The sequence below is a fragment of the Podarcis liolepis genome (genome assembly GCF_965112155.1).
Source record: "Podarcis liolepis genome assembly, chromosome: 10".
NCBI lineage: Eukaryota > Metazoa > Chordata > Lepidosauria > Squamata > Lacertidae > Podarcis > Podarcis liolepis.
The window spans coordinates 32838385-32862485 of NC_139562.1; the positions used below are offsets into that span (position 1 = coordinate 32838385).

The window sequence follows — 24101 nt, forward strand, 5'->3', positions numbered from 1 at the left end:
AGTGCTCTCTCTCTCTCTCACACACACACACACAGAAACAAGCTCCCACAAAAGATTGTTCGCTGGCCTTAATGTTTGAATTTCAAATTTTGTAGCCATAGGGGGTAGAATTCACTTTAAGAACCCCTTAAATAGGTCACAATTTGTGAAGCAATACTGCTTACAGATGTAATAGAAGAGAGAATCAAGGCACCCATATTTTCAAAATGTTGATTAAAAATGAAATGTTGCTCAATGTGTACAACAGCTAAAATAATCAGTGTGGGAAGATGTCGTGGTTCAGCAAGGTCCGTTCTTGGGGTCCACTTGGAAGATTTTGTACTCCTCACAACAACAACAGAAAACAGGTAACATTTTTTAAATAGGAGGCTTTAAACATTAAACATGGATAGGCTTGTTTAATGTTTTTTTGTTTAAAAATAAAGGAGTTAGTTAATCCTGTTGAAAATTGTAGAGAAATTAATTTAAAGCAAGCATACATTTTTGAATGTTGTAAAGAAATAAGGGAGAAGCTTGAGACATGTATTATTTTCTCACAATCAAGCATGCCATATTTTCTACATATAGATTTGAAATGAAACATTCTAGGGACCATATTTTTCTGTCTATAAGACATCCCCAGACACCTCCTATTTTGGGGGACTCCGATTTAAGAAAATGTGGGGAGATCTATCCATTTATAAGATGCCCCCAAATTTTGGACATTATTTTTTTAGGGGGGAAATCTAGTCTTATACACGAAAAAATACAGTATATATGGCAGCTAGCTGACAATTCAAACCTGTATATACATTCCCATTTGCTACATCCTGTGTGCTTCCACTGCTGGTTTGGGAAGCAGTGTATGCACAACCTTAGCCACAATCCATATCTATCATGTAGTTTCTTATGGGAGTCTGCATTTTGATGCATATTCCCGCTAAACCAGCTCTGTTCCTTATTGAGAAAAAGAACAATGTAGCTGCACTGTAAGCCATTAAATGTGTACATAGCCTGCGTGGGCAAGATGTCAAGGTTCAGGGAGGTTAGAAGATTTGCTGGCTGAGGAGCTATAGCATTTGATGAAAGCCAGGCTATATGAGATATGACGGTGCAGCAACAGTTTCATTGAAATTTTGCTCATTTCAGATTTGCTAGTGGAATGGCTGAAATGGAGTGGAGTCATGGGTGAGATGTGTCTGGCACTTAAAACAGATTCCATACCAACAACCATGTCCCTGTTGACAATACCACTTTCTATTAGTAGCAGACTTGGTATAGTGGAAATTCCTCTTCCATTGACTTCAATGGGGAGGAGGAAATTAAATAAAAACTAGCCGTCCCTGTGTCAACAGTTTGTCTGCCATGTTGTAACATGGATATGGTGTAACTTAGCACCCACAGCACCACTAGTATATAAACCCTATAGAGAGACCATAACTCAGACAACAAGATACATGATATGGGGTCTATATCTTTCTGATCTCAAGTCATGCATACTCAGAGCTCACAAGGGGGGAACTTCGGGGATGGAAAGCTATGGAGAAAGAGCACAAGATAGCCTGGCCTCACAACACAGATAGGAACTTGATTACATTGCCAACACTTCTCTGGCTAGAACCCAAACAGCAAGGGACTGCAGACATGAACATACAACACCTCTCCAACAAATGGGGGTTGCTAGGAGGGCTGAGCACCCCACACAGGTAAGAGGCAGCACATGGCACCAAGTGTTGCAAATGTTTTTGACATCCCCCCTGGATCTTGGGTGAGAGTCAGGTGGCTGAGAGGGAAAGAAAAATGAACCAATACTAGGCTATATTTATTAGTAGCTTTGCATAAAGTAGCATTTTCACATTGAACTGTGTATTCTTGCAATGTTTGTTGTTGTTTAGGTTGTCTTCTGTTGCTTTCATTTCCTGTCTACTTGCCTGCTGTGTAAGTGCACTCACCACATGCTGGGTGCACCTGCCATCTTCTCTCCTGGATCAAGTTCCGGGAAAGCCTCTACTTCAGGCATTCAGCAGAGCTAGATCTGCACAGTACCACCCAGGTGGCCCTGGTGCCAGTGAGGAAGCCCCGCGGCGGAGCAAGCCAGTCGGGTGCCTGGGGTGGTCCATGTGCCCTGCACCCGGGGGCAGGGCCAGCCGCCCACGGGACGGGGCGAGCCAGGGCAGGACAGCTGAGGGGGAGGCGGTGGGCAGAACGTTTGGGGCAGGAGAGACATGTGGCTTGGGCACGCTGCAGGCCCCGTGGTGAGTGTTGCCCGGCATTTTGTTACCCCTCTCAGTGGTGACACCTGGGGTGACCCACCCCCACCGCACCCCCTTCCACCACCCCTGAGGAAGCCAAAGTGCTTCCTTCTCAGAGTTGTTTCTCAAGAATAGAATAGTACGCAGAAAAGCACGTAAAAGGTACCCAGTTGATGTTTGAGCAGAAAGGGTGCTCAGAAAATGACAACTAAGTAGGCTGCTCACCTCTTACATGCGGGGAGTGGGGATCCGTGTATGTGTGTGCGCATGATGTGTCATTCACTAGATAGGGAAGGAAAGCAGCGTTCGCCTCGCATCTGAAAGATTTGCATCCACTCCTATTTGAAGACACGCCTGGGAACAGCCTGAGTTGGCTGGCTTTACAGATGCTCTTGAGGCATAATCACAGGTGGCCTGAAATGCAGGGGAGGGAGGCTGCCCCTGGCCCACCTAAATTGCGCCCCTGCTCAGCTGGGTCAAAGGCAGGGTTTGGAGGTGAAGAAATGCCACCCCCTCCTATCAGCTTGAATCCGTTTAAAACAAATCCTGCAAATAATAAAAAAAAGGTAAAAGTCATTCTGGAAAGCAGTTCTATAATTTTCATTCTATTTTTTAACCACCGGTGTTTTCCCCTTGCAGAAGGAAACTTTACAAATAAATTGGCTACAGAAGCAACCCTCTGTGCAAATTACAAGGGATAAAGGAAAGAGGAAGGCAAGAGCTGCAGCAGGACTGTACAAAGAAAGGCAGAAAGGAGCAAGGGAGATTGTTCATTGTGCAGGTATGCAGGAAAACAGGGTCCTTGTCTGCTTTGGGCTATAATAATCTTCCATTTTAAATACTGCACACAGAGGAGCTGTTTCCACAGTTCTCACGGAGCTTAATTTGGAAACCTTCCTTGCCTTAAAACACTCCACTGCTGCCCGTATGGTCTTATCTAGAGGACCTGGCCATGCCTCAACTGCATTTTAGCCTTCACAGGATGCTCTTCCAAGTTGTTATCCAGTCCAGATGATATATTGGATGGAGAATGTAGTCTGCTGAATGATGTGCATTCTGGCCTATGAGAGAGGAGGAGCATCCAGCCTGGAAAGAGACGTTAATTTTAATTTATGCAGGGCAACAATGCTCAACACAGTACATTCATCTCTTTGTTTCAAGGAAATTATTTGGCCATATTTTACGTGGCTGAAGAGGGTCTCCGAGTGTCAAACTCGGGCAGCACCTCCTGTTGCAGCCCATTTGGAAAAGATGAAAAGACGACAGGTGTCAAACTGCCTCAGCTAGGGAGGCCAATTGATGATATTTTCTTAAAGAAATGTGCTAACAAAAATGACAAACTATTAATTGTGCCCTTCCTTTTCCTTTCTTGCTTTGCAGAAAGGGGGCGGGGGGAGTTAGGACAGCTGGCATTGCAGCTCTATCTACCACAAAACAAGGAAGCTCGAAAGGCTGTCAGTCACAGATGGCTTAATTAGTCCTCAGAGGTAGTGCAATTAGACCCTTCCTTCAGATTCAAGTTTTCCTCAGTAAAGATCATTCCAAAGCTAATAATACATAAAAGAGGAAGATGAAAAGGAAACTAAGAAGAAGAAGGAGAAGGGGGAGGAGGAGAGAAAGTGGAGAGGGGGCAGTGAAAAAAGTAGAAAGCACTTGGGCAAGGAGTTCTTAGCATATAATTATTTCTTGAGCATTTCCTTTTCTCCACGGCTCTAAAGCAATTCAGAAGAACTGGTGGATGTTGCATGGAGAATGAACGCAAATTGGCTTGCTTGAAATCACAGCTTGTGGAACCTCTCAGGCAAAAATCTGCTTTAGGAGAGGAGTTTTTGAGGGCCTGTGCTGTCATCCAGGAGACAGCAGCCCCTTTTGGGGTGTTTCCTGGGTGGCGGGAGATGGTACTATTGGTTGCACATGGGATGTGGCACCCCAGGCCACACTGGTTACATATTTGGAATAATGCTTGACCCAGCATGGGCATACCCAAGGGTGGATGCAGCCAGAGGAAGCTTGAGCAGAAAGCAGAAGGGACTGGAGCTCATTTTGCACACAGTGCAGAAGCAGAGCCAGGTTTGTCACTCAAGAGAGAGTCGTACCTGTGTAAGATGCATATTTGCAAGTGTATTTGTATTTGTTTCTTTCAAAATGTTAGTTATACACTTGAAACATTTGAGTACACATAAGTAAGAGAAAGCTCTTGTCTTGGGTAGAACTCAGGTGAAGTTTGCCACAAAGGGATGAGAAAAACTGAACCAGCCCTTTTCCTCAAAACAAAGATATGGTTGGAATGAGCCTTCTCTTTTCTTGCATCTAGTCACCACTATAAAGTGGAAGCTGCTTGCTCCATTCCATAATTCTGACAGTGACTGCATCCTTTACCCTCTGCTCTGCCTGTAGGATGACATATCCATTTGAAATTATGGAGGAAGTAAAGAGGCAGAGTAGTATTCCTTAAGGACATAACTTATTGTTATGTGGTGGTTTATTTAAGGCACTTCCAGGCAGCATAGGTACCAATGTCAGGATACAATGCCTTGAATATGAGGACTGATCTTTCGAATCGTTAATTCGATTACTCAAGCTTAAACAAGTGTTCGGTGATATAACACAGAGCACTACATACCAGTTTAGATATCTTCCAAAGATTACTAATCCCAGTATAGCTGCCTTTGAAAGAGTGGTGTTAAGAGACATACGGAAAATAGAACAATCTTCCAAAAGATGGCATATTTATGTTGGCATGAAAAGGCTGTTTTGGATTCCTTGGCCAACAACTTATAGTTATTAAACCAGCAATAAGGGTTCTGCAGCGGTGATTCGGGGGGGAGGGGGGGAGGATTATTGCCTGGACCTACACCACCAACGTATTACGCATTAGAGCCAGTAATTCATTGGTGTGGAGGAGCCACGTGTTAGAATCACAGCTGTTTCAACTCTGTTCCTATGTAAGACCTCAGTCAAACCTTACTCAGTATATTCATCCTTCTTCTATCAATGGAAAGCTCCTTATTCCTGTACCACAGGTTTGGATTTGAATTCAGAAGATTTTTTAAAATAAGATACTATGTCCTCTTAGAAAACTAAAATTTCCATATTGATAACTTTGTATATCCCAGTGCTAGAAGTTCCATCCTTCTTGGCTGTGCTTAGATGCAGGAATATGTAAGAGAATTTCAAGAGGTATTTTAATCCTATTATTGACTGTGGCCTCATATTGTGCAGTCTAATATTGTTCAATAGGTGATTTTCAATAATATCATTTTAGGATTTATAGCAATGATACTTCTGTCCAAGGAAGAAAAATCTACAAAGAAAAATTGAGACAATAAAGATTTAATAACTGCCTTCCATGCATATTCTCCAGTTGGTGTCTGAAGAAGTACAAAGAGAGGCTCAGTCCTGGAGATCTTGTTCTGTATTGTTTAGAGAATTGTTTTATTGTCTACATGTGCTGTATTGTTTGGGGAATTGGATTGTTGAATACACAGTGGCTGCAGCTTGTATCTTTTGAATAAGTTTATATCAGTATGAGTTTTAATTGGGTCCCTGTGACTTGGTATCTTTGTTACCTTATACTGAGTCAGACCATACAAGCCCAGTATTGTAGCCCCTGGAAGTATTGGTGGTTCAACCTGGGGTCTTCCTCAAGCAAGGCAGATGCTATAATTCTGAGTAGCGGTTCATTGTGGACTTGATGCTGCACATTATGCAAGTTCTTCTTTGAACATGCGTGGATTAAGTTACTGCCTATCATATAATCTATTTACTTATTTAGTTTACATTTACATCCCACCTTTCTCTGGCCCAAGAGCTAGCTTAGGCATTAAAAAAAACTGTGGGAAACTGCAGTCAAACATAAGTGCTAGTTAGTGCATAAAGGGTTTTAACCATAGAACTCTGTTCCTAGACTCAGCTAGGTCACATCCTCTCTTCTTCATGAGGAAATTAATCTTCTTCTCTTCCTGTTCCTCACACTCTCTTTCTTCTTGCCATGAAATCCACTAGGCCGGTTGTGTCTGAACAGGATCCAAGTTCAGACTGCATGTGTGCTGGTCCCGGGGGGAAGGTTACCGTTATCATAGTCAAAGTTCAGTCCTGAGTCACTAGCCTGGAAACAGTTCACAAGGAGCGAGGCGAGGTCCGAAGCAGGAAGCCGGGCGGGAACAGGAACGCTGGAAGGTCAGAAGCAGGAAGCCGGGCAGGGAACAGGAACACTGGAAGGTCAGGTCTGGGTCTGGGTAGGAGCAGGTACGCCACAACAACGTTGCTTCCGCAACCTGGGACCGGGCTGAGTGGCCTTTATCTTCTCTGAGGCCAGAGGCGGTCCTGGCCCCCAGGAGACCCGCCTCTCCTGGCCTTAAGGCGAGCACTCCTCCTGGGAGAAACCAGTTCCCTTCGCCTCTCTGCCCTGAGCCTCTGCAGTTCAGGAGAGGCTGAAGGGTTACTGGGCCCAGGGGGAGACTCACCTGTAGGCACTGAGTCCTCAACCACCTCTGGAGCCAGAATGGATTCACCTGGTGCCTGCTGCTGAGGATCTGGCACAGGTGTAGGTGCCTCAGAATCAAGGCCCTGCCCCAGTTCAGCCGGCCCTGGAGGCGGGGACTCCTGTGCAGGCTGGGATTCCTCCGGTTCATCCTCTGAATTGGAATCCCACGCCATCACACCATGTTTGAAACTATGTGCTGCATTTTGTACCCTGTGATCTCCTTGCTGCTGCATGGATTAGCGCATTAACCAGACATTTGGATTTAGTAAGTAAATATTTTAAACTTACTTAAAAGTGTGTGGTCTGTTCATTGCCAGAGGAGTAGAGAGAAAGGGGCAAGAGCTGTAAGGAGACCGGATGTGCAGAAGGGTTTGTTTTATTACATGCTATGCTGCCAGTTAACTCTGAGAGTGTTTTTAACTCTCTCCCACTGGAGGCCCCGTGTTTTGAATCTAAGCGCCCAGCCAATACCTCTGTTAATTATGTTGTGGAGGTGGGGGGATGATTAACAAAACCAATCCTCCTGGCAAACTGGGAATATCCCCTCACTCACCCAAGTTTAGAATATTCCACCATTCTTCAGCAGAGTTTCTTTTTCTTTGAGAAAAATAAGTAACTCACGTAAATGTAAACAAGCTTTAATAATAAACTGAGAGAAAACTGTAAAAAAATAACATAATGAGAGAAACGAAATACAAAAACATGAGGCAAGTCTCAGGCAAGAGGCAAGAAGAGGCAGTTGGTCCCTCTTAACTGACATTCTTAACTGAACACACACTGAAGAGGGAGCTGATTTTGGAGCATAATCCACAAGCCCCGTCCACCAGATATCAGGCATTCTACTATTCATATTAGGCCTCAGTTTTAATTACTCATGTGTAGGTACGACAGTGCTAGTTCAAGCACGAGGAGCAGGGTCTACCATGACCTTGTGGGGCCACTGTAGAGGTGGCACCTGCTGTCCTCTGAATCAGACTCCACCTTGATTCTGCCTATCAGCCTAAACTCCTCTTGCCATGCCCTGGCACTTCCACATTTCTTCACTACCCAATAGACCCCACCATTCAGGGAAGAAGATACAGCAACAGGTTAGGAGAGCAATGGGAGGGACCTCACCGTTTCATGGGACAGCATGGCATGAATTTTAGCTTACTTTTATAATTTTATTGTTTATCTTTTAATAATGTTTTATGATATTTTGTGTAAAGGCATGGACCTCACAAATTTAATAAACTTGTCTTGTCTTCTTCACTTTCTTCTGCTGCTGCTTTATTTTATTGGTGGTCCTCCAATTTCGGGGTTTTTTGTGTTGTTGTTTTTTGCTATGAAGCAAAGTTCAAAGCTGGGTAATCCTTCAATGAAACTATCTGGCAGATTTCTTAACAGTGAGAACAAAATTAAAGTCAACTGTACTTAAATGTGGACTTGGGGACTACTTCATTTCAGTGAAGGCAGCTGAAATGTAAAGGTCCAAAACTGACTCCATAAAGAGGAGTCGGCACGTCCTACAGCCAAGATGACATGGCACAGGCTTTGAGTTTGGCCATTTTCTGATTCTTCTTTTAAGGCAACGTGTGAGTCATAGAAAGTCAAACCAAATTATGCTTGAATAGCTGAATCAAGAGGTAAAATAACAATATTCAATTAACTTGGATTTACCCCAAGTTGGCTTGGTATGATGCCTTACAGAGAACTTGTGAATCATTAACATTTGAGTGGTGGTGGTTTATGGTGCCTGGAACATTTCTGGAACTGTATAAATGTTAAATAATAGGAACAGCACTGCTTGCAGCAGAGGCTGTACTACTGGCTGACCAAAACAACGTGTACGCATTAAAATATGTGAAGGGGTGTGTGTGTAGATATGCGCATGTGCATATCTGGGTGAATTAATAGGGAGTGTGCCTCATAGTCTGGATCAGCTGGGACCAAATCTCTATTCTCTAAGTATACGGTTATAAGATTTATCTGTGTTCCCATTACCAAAACACTCATTACAATAAGCCCCACTCACTTCAGTGGGTCCTACAGTGGGAGACAACAATGAGGTGGCAGAAAGAATTTACAAGGCTGTCCCAGGCATGTCTACTCAGAAGTAAGTTCCACTATGTTCAGTGGAAACTTACTCTTAGGGGATAGGATTGTAGACTAAAACCAATTAAGGAGTTCACTTGAGGGATAGTTCTCTAAAGAAAAGGCTGCCAGGCCATTGAAATTATATCTCATTACAGTGGTGCCTCGCAAGACGAAATTAATTCGTTCTGTGAGTTTTTTCGCCTTGCGTTTTTTTTCGTCTTGTGAAGCACGGTGTCGGAAAAGTTTTGGAAAAGCTTCAAAAATCACCAAAGTCTTCAAAAACCTCAAAAAAGGCTACCACACTGGTAGTCAAGTCGCAACTGTATTAACGGTTTTAAGAAAAAGGAAACAAACTTGCAAGACGTTTCCATCTTGCGAAGCAAGCCCATAGGGAAAATCGTCTTGCGAAACAACTCAAAAAACTAAAAACCCTTTCGTTTTGCGAGTTTTCCGTCTTGCGAGGCATTCATTTTGCGAGGTACCACTGTACAGGATAAAAAGTATTCTAGCGCAAATTACAGTGAAGGCTGCAAAATAAATATTAAAACACACTTTTATTGCTCTGTGAAAATGGGTTGTTTGCAGTACTATTTTCTATACTCTACCTTTACTTAGCAGCAATTTGGATATGGTGAAGGAAGTATGTATCAGACTGCAAATATATAATAACTGGGAGCTATTAAATTGCCTTTTTGTTCTGAGGTAGCTGACCAGAGTTTGGCCTCTTTGGGGCATCAGTTGCAATCTTTTTTCTGCATCATCACAAAAGCTGAACAAAATAATTTCCAAGCCGTTTTCAATTGCATATTATGTTTCTTCCCATTGCCATGACATTTATTTTTTCACACATGAGGTTGTTTGGCTTGTACAAAGGAAATGAATGCTTTTATTCATGGTTCTGTAGTTGAGACCTATGAGACATAGCTCTGCCAAACAAGTTGATATGCATGGTGTTGGTGCGACATCACACTTTGTACCGTTGTGCTGGTGTTGCAGCACACTGGCTGGGATGCTGTGCTCCTGCATTATCAGCAGCTATAGTTGCTGGATGTTACCTGGGACTAAAGAGCCGAAGGAAGGCACATGGTACTTTCTGTCACCAGCCAGGTGTGCTAGGGTCATCAGGAGGTTGCACAAACATAACAGCAAGGGTGAGGCTAACCTGGCATCCTTCAGCCAGAGAAGGAGCTGGAGGGTCTTTGCTTTGCCCCTCTGTGCAAGAAAGAACATTCTGCCCAAACTTCCTGATGCCCAACGACTGTGTTGCACCACTTTCCCTCAGCTATGTGGTTCTCTGGCTCCAGCATCTGACCTACCTCAATTTTCCTGCACCACCTCCTGTCTCTCACTAAGCCCTGAGCTGGGTTTCTGCTAGGTATTCCCAACTCTCTTTATTTTCGCTGCCATCACAGATACCAAGTATCTGAATGACCCCACCTCTAGGGTAGCCAGTCAAGAGGCCTGTGCGTATGCTGAAACAGTTTAATTGATAACAGAAGTAATAAAAGCTTTGATGGTAATTCAGCGCACAGAAGCGTAAGGTTTCAGTTGTACACTTTCTTGGATTTTACCTTGGTTCATATAAAGACTCCTATCTAGTCTACCCTTCCAAATATACCTAAGTTAAATCCTCCCTCACCATTTATGCCCAAACCATGACTAGCAACAATGCTGACCCCATTCTATCTCACTAACCCTGCCATAACAAACCAAACACCCTCTCCCACATCCAATCACCGTTCACTTCCAACTTTCCAAGTACTGTTTCTCCTCTTTCCAAAGGAACGCTAATCCTACTTCACCTAATATACTTACCTACACATCTAGCAGATACATACCGTATTGGCCCAAATATAAGCCACACTCGAATATAAGCCGCACCTTTAAAATTCAAGGGGGAAAAAAAGACAAAAAGACAATAACCGAATATAAGCCTCTCCCTTAAAATTCCACAGGCACTCACACCCATTTTACTGTATATCTGTTTCAGCAGTGATATTGTAAAAGCCAATTTTTGTAAGGTTGCAAATTTAAGCCGCACTTTAACTTTTCATGGTCGGAATTTGGAAAAAAGTGAGACTTATATTCAGGCCAATAAGGTACTATCCCATATCTGTGTACCTTGATTACTCTAATATTTACACAATATCATTTACACATACCTCAGAACATTGCAGACTGCAAAATTAAAAGGATGTATGCTCCAGGCCCTGTCACTAACCAAGACACCCAGGGCCACTGGAACGCTCACCTCCATGCCTCCCGGAAAGATAATATAGTAGGGAGACCAGTTGGGCCCCATTCATCACCCACCTTATGGGAAAAGGGGATACAAGCAAAAGGAAATAAGGAACCCCCTCCTGCACTAAAATCATATGTAACATAAGATCCAGCAAGAAATGGCAATTGCAATGCTTTCCATGCAAGTAGGCACTTCCTTACGGCTGCAATACGTCCAGAATTTCCTAGAGATAGCTAGGATTTGGTCGTCAGAAGCAGTGTCTGGTCAAAAAACCCTGGAGTGTCCTGGAAGTATAGATTTTGGCAATTCCCCCCCCCCTTAAAGAATTGCTCAAAAACTTCTTTTTGTGATTTTGCCAAGAGAGAGAGAGAGAGAGAGAGAGAGAGAGAGAGAGAGAGAGAGAGAGAGAGAAAAGAAAAAAGAAAAAAAAGTTCAACAACTTTTGTGCTTGGACTTTGACTTTTTGAAATATGGCAACCCTACTTAAACTAAGAAATTCACATATGGCCATGCCAAATGAAAAACTAAAGGAATGAAGAGCTGACACCATTGTTTCCCTTCCCCTTTCCTTTCCCCCTTTGCTTTGTGTCTATTAGATTGTGAATTTGTAGGCAGGGAGTAACTCATCTTTAAATATATGCAGAGCACTTAGAAAATGTTAGGTGCCTTGTATTTTGAGGGATGGTGGTGATGACAATGAAGCAGTGTAGTGATGGCATGTGTTGCTATCATGTTGCAGAGAAGGGTGTGAAGACATTTGGCCAGGATTGGGACAAGGGCAGGATTGGAGAGGACTTGTTTACATATCCCTGTGGAGGCAGCCTTGTCAGTGTAACCGCATGTATCTACAGTAGCATAGCAGGTTGTACAGCCTTTGCAACATAAAAACTCCTGTACCTTTCAGATGTCAGGTGGGGAGAATCGTAGCAGGTGTACCTTTTCAGACTTCTGTTGTGCTGTGAAATGACAAAGCTGCACCTGCTGAGATTCTCTCTCCTACACAACGGTGAAGGTACAGAGGCTCCTGTCTTGAAAGGCTGGCCATCCCTGTAGTATAATAAGTTGTTATAATGGGAGTGTAGCTACTGCAGCATGATGGATTTGTCCCATTTGCCTTGTACAGGATGCTACACTAGCTATGTCAGCATGTGCCGCTGTCTCTGCAATCGCAGCTCTCTGTATCAGTTGGGCTGGAGTATGAAAGTAGATGGCTGAGAGCACAGCTCCTTAGCCAAGTCAGGTCTGATACCTGCATTACTGGAACAGGGTAGTTCCTGTTTTACTGTGGCTCCATTTAATAAACCATAGCTTGGTGTTACTTGCAAACAAAACCTAAGCTGCTTCTGCTGATTTCTACATCCCGTTTTGGTGGATACCAGCTTTTTTTGCTTTTAATTGTGACCAGTGGATAGATATCTGACATGTGAATAGGCCAAATCTCGAGCACACATGCCTGGCTTTTGGGAACCTTTCTTTTCATACTGCAGGCTGACCCTTGTGCGCAATAATAATAATAATAATAATAATAATAATAATAATAATGGCTTAGTGCAGGTGTGGAGAACCTTTGCCCCTCCAGATTTTGCTGAACTATAACTGCCATCATCCTTGGCTGTTGGCCATGCTTGCAGGAGCTGATGCGACTTGTAGTTCAGAAACATCTGGCACACCAAAGGTTTTCTATATCTGAATTAACAACAACCACCTGGCCTTCACCCTAAGGCACTAGAGTGGGTTACAACAATTAAAACACAACCCACTCACAGAAGACACACATCCACACAAACTTTTTGTCATAAGTAAACCTCTTTCACAGGTAATAACGAAGGGCTCTACAATAAATCAAGGGCCACACACAATTAACAAGATATCTGAAAGACAGAATGTCAACAGGTGAAGCTTTCCCCATACCAGTAATAGCATTTCCATATACAGTACTAGAAGAGGCTTAGCCTTTGATTTTCTGCCTGTCACGCAGCTGTTTAAAACACGAAAGCCCTGCTCTCCCTTCATGCCAACTCTAAAACATGCTGTGAAGCCCTGGACCTCAATCCTAGCCCCAGCTGCATCACTGAAAACAGATACATACATACATACATACATACATACATACATACATACATACATACTGTACATACATACACAAATGTGAAAGGCCATTTTAAGGAATAAATCTGATCTGTAATCACAATGAATCACACACAGAAGTCCACACACAGAAGTCCCTGGTGAATTTGATTTGGTTGCATCATGGTGCATCCATGGTAATCTTGAGACAAATTAGGTAGAGAGGTCATGATGCCCTAGGCTACCCAGCAAGCTGGCATTGCTGATTTCAAGTTTTTTATTTTATTTTATTTTATTTTAAAATGAGCTGGAATTTAATCCATGATTCTTCAAGCCCAACAGTTTTTTTATTTAAAAAAACCAAATAACCTTTGAAACATGATTCTAACGAATATGCATCCATATGTGGATTTTTAAAGAGGCATATATTTTCATTTATTTGAATGGCCTTGAGAGAATTAAACCAAGAGTACATTTTATATGAGTTTTCATTTATATGAGGCTTCACAAGGGACACAAAGTATATTTGGATAGCTTGAGCTTTTAAATAACTGTGGTTTGGGGAAATGTTTCTACCAAATTCTATATACCATGACTGAGGAGGATCGTTTACGCCATCTGTGCTATCTGATTATGTGTTTGAATACTGCGTGTGCTGTTTGTCTTACTGTGCTGGCAATAGGTGCGAAGGAAGTATTAGCTACACCACTGATATGACATGAGAGGAATTAGCTCTGTGTTGATTGTGTAACTACTGCTCCTAAGCATGGCAATATTTTTCTTCCACAGAAGGATACAACTTGGCTTACTTATTTAAATCACCTGAAGCCATCTGCCCTGTAGATTCCAGGTTCATTCTTCTTTGCCTGTGGCGCAGTAATCTGGATTTACTGCTAGCAAAATGTCTGTCATGATAGGTGTGAGTGGGTGGGTGTTCACTCACTGTATATTTCAGGAACACAAAGGTGCAATGAGTCAATGCTCAACAATGTGTATATTGTACCTCAACACCTATGAAATCCCTATCACTGAAGTCTGCACCATGTGACAAGGGTGAGGGGATAATTTTGTTTCCAATGCAGATATTTCGAATCTGTTCCCATAGGAAAGTATAGCAGCCTCAAAGGAACCTTTATTATGTGGAGGGAAACAACCCACTGCCTGTGGTGATCCCCAAATCTGGTGGTGGTGGGAAAGGTTGGGGCTAGAAAGCAGATTTCATCCCTCTTGGCTGCACTTGTCTCCTGGAGCTCAGTGGGAACCTTTGAAGACCAAGTCAGCACCTATACACAAAGAATCATAGAGTTGGAAGGGACCTTGAAGGACATGTAGTCCAGCCACCTGCTCAGTGCAGGATCTTCAATGCAAAATGCAACTACAACACTCCTGACAGATGGCAACTGAGCCTCTGCTTCAAGTACCTCAAGCCAAGGAAAACCCATCATCTTCTAGGGCAGCCAGCTCCTCCACCAAATAGCTCTTACCATTAGAAAGTTTCTCCTAATGCTTAGATGAAATCTGCTTCCCTACCACTCTCCATTGGGACTCATCCTGCTCTATGGAGCAACTGAGAGCAAGCCTGATGCTTCATTTTTTGCATGAGAGCAATTCAGATATTTGAAGATGGCTATTGTGTCTTCTCTAAATTTTACCTTCTTTAGGCTAAACATAGGCAGGTCTTTCACTTTTTCCACATAGGCCTTTTTTCAGCCCCTTCGCTACCCTGATGCCCACCTATCTCTTGATCTTCATAACTTTGCCTCAGTTCTATTTCTTGGTCATGCAATCATGGGGTGCAACCCAGGAATTGGCTTTATGCAAAAGAATATTTATGTATCTCTTTCTGCTTCTTAGTTCGGGTCAGGCATCCAGTGGGCATCATGCCTCCCCAGAAATTTGAACCTGGGCTTCCCTCATCTAAATTTAACACCCCAGCACTGCACCAACATTATTGTGTAGGTTAATCTGTGGAGAGAGCTGCCTTGAATCAGGAGTGTGTACTCAAGAACAATTTGCCCATTCCTAGTCCTTTGATTAAATGGGATGAGGGCTTCCTGCTTTCATAGATGCTTTCACTGATGCAAGGGATGAAGCTCTTTGAATTAACCTTTGCAGAGATTTGAACCCACAAGATACCCTCTCTGGCGCAGAGACATTTGTTTCCTAAATGAACAAGTAGAGGAATAGAGCAACAGCGTACAAATCATTTAAAAGGGAAATGAACAATCATTTATAGAAGCAAAACGGCGAAAGGAGCTTTGGGAAGCCAATTCTGCCTGGGTGAATGGGGCTGTGTAATAACCATGTCTAAGTATGAATTGAGTTATTTGCATTAAAGAATGACTGAAGAAAATTGCATAGATGGTTCTTCTCCCCATCCCCTTTTCCTCTGTTAGAAAGGAAGGAGGTGAAATGTGTGAAAAAAAGTAAGAGCTGCCAAACATAAAGCTCTTTGGGGAGAAAAAAATATTAGACACAAAATGTCTCCAAAATGCATGAATCAACCTTGGTAATGAACTGACTGTCCCCATGCTTGAACTCTATTAATGCCACAGATCAGAAGCACAAAGACTCTGGGGAGAAGGGGGGCATTTTGATTCTCCTTACTGGGAGACAAAGGGTGTGCTTTTTTGAGAGTGAAATAAACGTTAACTTTGATTGTCCTGCATTCCTAATCATTCCCAGCCTGCAACCCTGGCCCTATTCACATGCTGCTTGGGTCTCCATTTCCCTGGTGCACTTCCTAATGGATTCCAGAGCTCAGGAATGAGTGATGGACCCTGGCTTGGCATTTCCATCACTGCTTGTTTTTGCATTCATTATCCTTGAGAAACCAGCCCGCCTCATTACGATGTAACTGTCTTGCAGAGGGAGACTGGGAGCTAGCTGGCTCCTTAAGAGCAAAGGAAGAGGCAGGAGGGAGTCTGTTTCCCATGAGATAACATTATCTTTTTATTAAAAGAGTGAATTTAGTGCTGGTGAAAGGCTGGCAGACCCTAGAGGATGAAGTCCTTTATTTAGTCCCGTAACAGATTCAGCCCAGGCAATAGCCACGCTGCTCCTGTCTTTATAATTTAGCCAGGGGGCTCTGATGATTTGCTTCATGCTAGCTTTTCCATCACAGAGATTAATCTCCATGTAAGAAAAAAGTGTTTACTTTGTAATGTATAAACTGGAGTGTGAACTGGCTTTCTTTTGTTCTTTGCTGTGTTTTATGTTCAGAAAAGTCACATAGGCAGCTTCCCTGACCAAAAGGACACTGACACTTTGTTATGTACTAAGCTTGGTTCCTAGAACAATAGGCAAGTAGGATTCTAGAATGCAACAACTGACTGGCTTGCAGGAAAAGACCAGTCAGGCTCCAGGAGGGAAGGAGAACCAGCCAATCAGATGGGACTCATTGCGTAAATAATGTATATAAAAGCCTGAGGTTTGGGGAGCAAATCAATCACTGTTTTACAAGCCACTTGTTCTCCTGTTCACACATAAAGGTAAAGGTAAAGGTAAAGGGACCCCTGACCATTAGGTCCTGTCGCGGACGACTCTGGGGTTGCGGCACTCATCTCGCTTTATTGGCTGAGGGAGCTGATGTACAGCTTCCGGGTCATGTGGCCAGCATGACTAAGCCGCTTCTGGTGAACCAGAGCAGCACATGGAAATGCTGTTTACCTTCCCGCTGGAGTGGTACCTATTTATCTACTTGCACTTTGTGCTTTTGAACTGCTAGGTTGGCAAGAACAGGGACTGAGCAACATAACGTGGTGCATATCCCCCCTCCATCTAGGGCATGGGCAGAAACAAGCATGTGATGGTCCATGTGGAAGACTGTCTTGAGTGAAGATGCAGAGAAATCAGACTCCATGTCCCTCCAACGGTACTATCTGAGGGGAGGAAAGGCACATAGAAGGTCTGTGCCATGGGAAGTACGTATATCAAGACTGATTTTGGACATGTAAAAAAAGTTGGAACTTCAGGAATACAAACTGACTAAACTCTTGAATGCTCCCTTCTAATGCCAGGACCTGAAGCAGGAACACCCAAGTACTGTACTCAGACAAAATGGCAGTGTTCACACAACCCTATTCTTCCATTCTGTCTCCATGTAAACTTACACCAGATGTTAATTAGGAATAGATCTGTATGACACATTTTTCATCCCCAACACAGACTTGTTTCCTACTTAATATTGTTAAAGTTTTTTTTAAAAAGCAACAACAAATAAATGAGAAACTAGTTGTGAAATTCTTTCACCATTTCTAAAACAAGATTTCCCTCTGCTCAATTAAGTCTCTTAATTTTATTGTGGGGGGAGTTAGGAGGCTGGATATGTGCATGAGCTTTATATTGCTTTTTAAATGTCAAGAGAGAGGTATATTGCTGTTCCCATAGCTCTGGGATACCATTTAAAATGTATTTCTGGGTCTTGGGTTTGGTAGGATTCTGGCACTTTCATTTCCAGTGCAGAACAAGTATTTCCCAACCTTAGAGATCAGGTTTTCTAGCAAAATGACTGGTAAAATGAAATAGAAACAAACCACTTCCCATCCATCTAGATTTTAGCTGGCAGAAATCAAAGTGAAACTCATTTCTTATTTTCTAAATTAGACAATTGCCAGTTTAATAACTGGCTATGATGTTTAGAGCCACATTTTGTTTCAACAATCCTTATGTGATTTGGCCTGTTCTGGTTTTTATCATAGCTTCACTTGGAGAACTGCCTCAGGCTTCAACTTTTGGGGTACTATTTAAGGACAACAAATTGTCAATTAGTTTATTGTTGTACTACCATTACCACCATGGGGGTGGGGAATTTAGTTTTTCCGCCTCAGGCACTCAAATGTCTTGAGCCATCTCTGATATCACCCACATTTTAATGTGAAATTTCCATTACTTGCAGACAAACAACTGATTGGGAATCAGGTTGCATGAAGAAAAATCCTCCCTCTTATGTTTTCCAGGTTCACAAAATAGCCTTTTGAAAATAATTGCCCCCCATAGCCTTTTGCAAGATTCTTAGCATTGAAGAAAAATGAGAACTACTGAATGCCAAGGACCTTTGAATAATTTTGTTCTATATAAACTGTTTAAGAAATGCCACTTTAGTTAAACTGTGGGTGGAAGCAGGTATAATTATCCATGCTATCTAGAGAGGAAATGGTTCTTGGAGCAAAGAGAATGCAACATCCCTCCAGCCAGATGAAAGCAACAAATATATTTAATGTTTCATTGGAGCTGGAACTGTCCAACATAGTTAGAATATTCCACTGAACAGCTTTCTGTAACCTGCTGCCTTCCGTATATATTCCACAACAACTCCTACCAGCTCAAGTCAGCGCTGGAAGGCTGCCATAGGGAGAAGGACTGCAGGAATTGGTTATGGTTTTAGTTAATTACTTAGGAGAAGGATCTTATTTACAGAAGATGATCCCCCCTTTATCTGAAAACTCGTATTTATCTGAAGTCAATGTGCAGCCACATAGAATTCTGTGATGCTATAATTACGGGCCTCTTCAGATTGTGTTTCTGCTACACATTTATTGTGTAACAGTTATTAATTTGTCAAGGATAATCCAGACAAGTATCACTCCTTTGTTAGTATATCACATTTTCCCAGTACTCAATGTGGAATAATTTGCTACTGGAAAAATATTATTTTCTCTTTTTGCCAGCATGTCAAGTATAATAGGAAATGCAAAATGGAAGTTAGTTTCATGGGTATCTGTTGAATAGTGACAGTGGCATTGCCAATGACTGAACACTAGACTTTGTGTCTGTACAGCTTTGTGAATGCAAATAAGAAGAAAACAGAATATTTAAATTACGGTCTGGGAAGAGAAAGCTGGATGGGTCAGGTAAGCAAAATTTGGAGATTGCATCTTTTTGGGTGGGCAGCTGGGTGTTCACTTAAAAAACAACACACACACTTTTTTCATATCTTAAAAACAAGATTTCATTATTTAAATCGAAGCTATCAGATTATACATTAAAAGCCCAGGGGTGGGGGTGGGGAGGGGAGGGGAACAGGACTGGCTAGGGTGTAGTAGTGCCTCATTTATATCAGGGCATCCATTCACTGGCTACAGCCTTGCAAATAACCATCGTGAGTTCAGCTCAGTAAATGAATTAAAAATATTTTACCAACTCCTGTAAAGAGATAACATAAGTGTTCATGCTGTTTTCTTGAAATACCTGTTGCTGCCTCATTGTCAGTTCACTGAAGAGGGCAAGTGCTTTCTCCAATGCATGGTGCCAGATAAATGACATGGCATTGTGCTTGTCACTAGGGCTCTTGGTTCCTAGAGCAAACAAGGCCTCTGGCTCTTGATGGGATTCTGTCCTATCCTTGGGAAACATTCTGCAGTGAACCTAGGATGGCCAAGTCAGGGCATGCTAGCTGTATGCAACATCTCTGTGTTATACTCAAAGCTTTAATTCTCAAGTTTTGTAAACCCGCCCCCAAAACAGGACCTGCTATTCACAATTTAACTATGTCCATTTTCTCCTTGGCTTCTTCATACTGTAAAGAAGGATGAATGTGGAAGTAAATGGCTGCTGTTTTGAAAATTTAGGTGCAAATACATCTTCAGGGCCAATGAATATTGTCTTCATGAAGCTGCTCTTAGCACGCCTCCCCACAAGAAGTCAGATCCCTTCCACAGCTACTTTAAACTATATACCTCTCCGTTTCATTAGGCCAAGTTGTTTGTTCTTTTATATATAAAAGGTAATGGCTTTTGAGCTACCAGCAGCCATGTAATCTCAACACAGCCAGAGAACTGAATATAAAAGCTGGGGACGATTTAGCAGCTGAGAGTTGAACTACCTAACTATATGATCTTATCTGAGTCAGCCATTGGAGGTGCTGTTGTATAAATAAGTCCCCCTGTCTCCCCAATGCTTCTTCAGCTGCCAACCTCACAGCCTGAGGGATGCCACTTCTCAGAGTTCTGAGGAGCAAAGGTATTTCTTTGATTTAGTTAACCAAATTCACCCTTAAGATTTAAAATTCTACTACTAGCCAGGTCTGTGCTGTGGGAGTTGCCAGGGGCAACCAAAGAATTCACTTTGAGTAGGAAGCACTGGAGGGCAGTTGAGGGTGTCAGTTGGTGCTGAAGAAATAAATACACCACATAGGATGGTGCAAGAGGAATCCTTGTTACTCCTGTTCGGCTCCTGAGAAAATAAAAAAAGAGGCAGACTCAAATTTACACCTGCTTCTGGGGAATGTCTGTTGAAATCTCTGAAGTGGCTTACAGAAGAGAAGAAAGAAGCAAATTAGGTGCTGAGCTACTTGAAGAGGGCATCACCACTGAGAAGTGTAAATATAAATGTGCCTTTGACACCCGTGGGTCCCCTCAGGTGGACTCTCTTGAGCAGGGCCTCATGTCCCCTTGTTTTCAGGTTCTTCCTTAGTAGCTTTTGTTAATGTAAAAGGGCCTTGAACCAGCTGAAGAAGAAAAAGCCAAAGAAATTTAAAACCTCAAATGTTTTAAATAATTAGATGAGAAAGAGACATTTTAGAGGTTTCAGAAGAATGGGGGACAATATGAAAATTGGAAGCATCTTGGGAAAGCAGAGACATATGGTAACCTTAAAAATATACCTCAGAAATTCTGATTTCACTGTCAAAACAGGAGTTGTGAGCCTTCTGCAGTGATTAGCTCTTGGCTTTCTGAATAAATTGATCTTGCATCATTCAAAAGCAAAACTTTAGTATGAAATTATCAGATAAGTTTGCCTACTTCCATAGCAACCCAATCATTTTGATAAAGTGTTTTTGGTATATAATCTCAGCAGCAGTCAGCATCACAGTCACAGAGATTCCCCTTTCCCTGCACTGGTGGCATATAGCCAGGAAACTGAAGTGTTTAGAATAATGGTAAGTAATATTTTGTTCCTTTATACAAGCCTGGTTAGGTAAGGGCCTTTGTGTCAGATCCCTCTGGGTGCAGGCAGCAGCCCTCAGTAGCATGAGCAGCAAACTAGATAATTGCTTTGTTGGTTCCCATCCAATAATAATTTGTTTCTTGGGAACAACTTCAAAGCTTAAGCCTAAACTTAAATCCTTCCTTCCTTGCTGGAATTTTGATTTAGTTTTCAATGCTCTGATGAAGCCTTCATTGTAGAACTCAAGGCATTTTTTAAATGCAACATAGAAATAATAAATTCTTCTTATTCCTGGTGGCTCTGTGGTATGAAATGCAACAGTTGGAATCTGCTCTGTATTACAGAATTTAAATATTATTTACAATTCTAGTTTCATAAAGGCATTATAGGCAAACTTCTTTCCTTAAGGCTGTACTTCTAACTCTAACTAAAGTATTCTTGGCAAAATTGTTTGAGGGAATTTGAACCTGTGAACTTCATAATTTCCTTTAAAATTTGCATATCATGGATATAGAGTGTTGGACATGGAAGACCTGGGTTCAAATCCCCATTCAGGCATGAATCTCACTTTCACTCCGTCTAACCTCCTGTTAAATCTTCTTGGATTTGTAACTGGAGCCTCTTGGTTTGTGTACTGGTGTTGCTTGTGATGAGTCACTTAAAGCTATATAGTGGAAAAGAAGGGCCACTATTGTCCTCTCAGGTTCCAGGAGTGATTCACCATCTCTTAACAACATGTTAGTTCCTCCTTGACCAAGCCTACAAGTCAGACCTCAGGGTTCAACTCCTTGGCAGCTTTGTTTTCAACTTCTCAGCTTCATTGTCCATTTACCTACTTGGTCCTCCACTATATATACCTGTCCCAGCCAACATTTTTGATGGACTACTTGGCTCCGGCTATGAGATCAACTCTGCCCCTAGAATGACTCTCCTGCATTGCTTTAGGCCGGTTTCCTACATTACGCCATAACGCAGGTGCTCCATCCAATTCTGATTCCAGTTGGTGCCAGGATCTTATACTTTCAGCCCTTTTTGTGTTTGGCTCTTGATTTATAAAGTGTGTATACCACTTCGTACAAAAAGAAATCTCTAGTTTACATAAGATATAAAAATGAAAAAAGAAATCACATAAAATACATCAACAGTCAAAGAAGGGCTAACCCCCCCCAAAAAAAACATACATTAAACTCTATGACCCATCCCTGATATGTACCTCATGCAGCTAATGTGAGGATAAAATGTAAATCCTTGAAGTCTTTGTATGAAGTGTGAGACACAAATGTGAAGAATAGTCTAAATTCCTCTCCAAATGCAGAACTATGAAAATATGAATTTAGCTCCTACCCTCAAAGACATTGAATAGCTGGGCTCCTCACATCCCCTTGCTTATAGCAAATGTTTTCAAACAAAAAGCTGCATATGCCACACCAACTTCTTATTTGGAATGAGTTTCATTCACAGACTGAGAACCTTTACATTGAGATTCATTGAATTGAATTAACTCTTGCAGCCTTTCCTAGATCAGCAAAGCTAAACCTCCTGTGGCTTTGCCAAACACCTCCAAGCAAAAATCATTATGTGTTTATTGGAAATGAACATATGAATGAAACAAGTATTCAGTGTAGTGAATCATGATGGAGAGGAAAAAACCACCTGAACTGTCAGATTAAATATGACAGAAAACTTGGTGGCGGCGGCATATGTAACAGACTACTTCAAAACTATTAAAGCATAACCTCCAACCTGAGAAAGTTTCACAGGAAGTTGTTGAGTACAATTGGCCACGTCTAACCTAAGCCCATAACATATAAAGGAAAACAAAAATGCTTTCTGCATGTTTCCCTGTTCCTTTAAAAACAAATAAAGCAAGAAATCTGTGAAGATGTCCCTGTTTCAATATGAGCTGCAGGATTCCTCAGTGTTCATAATCTATATAGTGCACTGACCATAAGATTCAGTTGAGACCCTGATCCAGTGCTTGGGAAACAGCCCACCTTGATCCAAGGTGCTTTGTAGGCTGCTTGTTTAGGCTGGAGTCTGTCGAAGTCTGCTTCATTTTCTCCCATTCATTATGGTGATGATGGTGAACAGCTGTGTAACCCCCCCCCTTTTGACTGAAGTGGATGAAATTTGCAGGCATACTAGCACTTCAGTTTAAAGTTTGATTTTTTTTAAAAAAGGAATTGTCTATAACTTAAAATTGTGTGTGGCATTAGATGAAATTTGCAGGCAAAATCATTTATTCTGAGGGCATGAATCCTGCCAGATTTCAGAAGGATAATTGCTGTGGGTTTTTACTCAGTAGTAGCTCTTACAGTTTTGGTGGGTTGCAAAAGGAATCACTTACTCTTCTTAATATTTTGTGGGCAATGGGTCTGTGATGGGATGATTAGCTGCTTGTGCGTAAAATCGTGGTCCCTCAGAGTTTGTGCAACTCCACAAACCTCTGTGTGTGACAGAGCTCCTCAAACATGTCTGCCCTAGTCACTTCCAGATTCCGACAGTGGTTGTTTTCGGAAGCGCTTCCAGCATAGAAGCTCCTTAACGGAAACACGTCTCCTGGATTCACGACGTGACAGCTTCCTGCGAGGAATGGGTCTCCCTATGGGAGCTTCTGACACCTCCCCGCTGTTCTCGCTGGACGTCTCCCTGAGCCCTCCCTCTTCCCTGCTAGTTCCTGCTTTAGCTGCTGCGTCTCTCTCCGCATTCATGAGACCTTCCTCCAGAGACCCATCTCTCCCCCTGCTGGTCCCTGCTTTCTCTGCTGACTCCCTCCCAGCCTCTGTGAGCCCTTCCACCACCTGTTCCTCCGATGGCAGTTCCCTGACAGGGTCTAAAAATTATACACATGAGAAAAGTGCCCATAGGAAAGAAACCTGTCAGATTGTTATAAATTGGTCCAGGGGCTTCTTATTCCAGGCACTCTAGGTTTTTGCAGGGGTAGAAGTAAAAAAAATGCCTTGCTTTCTGCTGGGTAAAACCATTCGGTGACCATTCGGTGACTTCAAACTAGACCTTTTGGTCGCAAATGGACATCCTCCCCCAATTTGTGGCCTTCATATATTTTGGACCACAACTCCCATCAGCTACAGCCAGCAGTTGTCATAGATGA

General features: G+C 42.3%; 1 protein-coding gene and 1 long non-coding RNA gene across 4 annotated transcripts in view; one reads left to right on the forward strand and one right to left on the reverse strand.

The window, feature by feature from the left end:
• Nucleotides 1-1785: 1785 nt before the first annotated feature.
• Nucleotides 1786-7464, reverse strand: LOC310687576. The gene is made up of 2 exons (XR_014516476.1): nt 7271-7464; nt 1786-3317 (listed from the first exon to the last, which is right to left on the reverse strand). It is a non-coding gene; the product is annotated as an uncharacterized lncRNA (long non-coding RNA).
• Nucleotides 6896-24101, forward strand: part of GRIN2B (glutamate ionotropic receptor NMDA type subunit 2B) — a 275625-nt gene continuing 258419 nt past the window's right edge. The window contains exons 1-4 of one of the 3 annotated variants that reach the window (XM_083462730.1): nt 6896-6982; nt 16887-17025; nt 18882-18954; nt 20897-20981. The gene's annotated coding sequence lies outside the window, so the exon portion shown is untranslated. Of the gene's footprint in view, nt 6983-7967; nt 8343-16886; nt 17026-18881; nt 18955-20896; nt 20982-24101 lie in introns of those variants that run through there. The other 2 variants (XM_083462731.1, XM_083462732.1) reach the window with 2 other exon arrangements.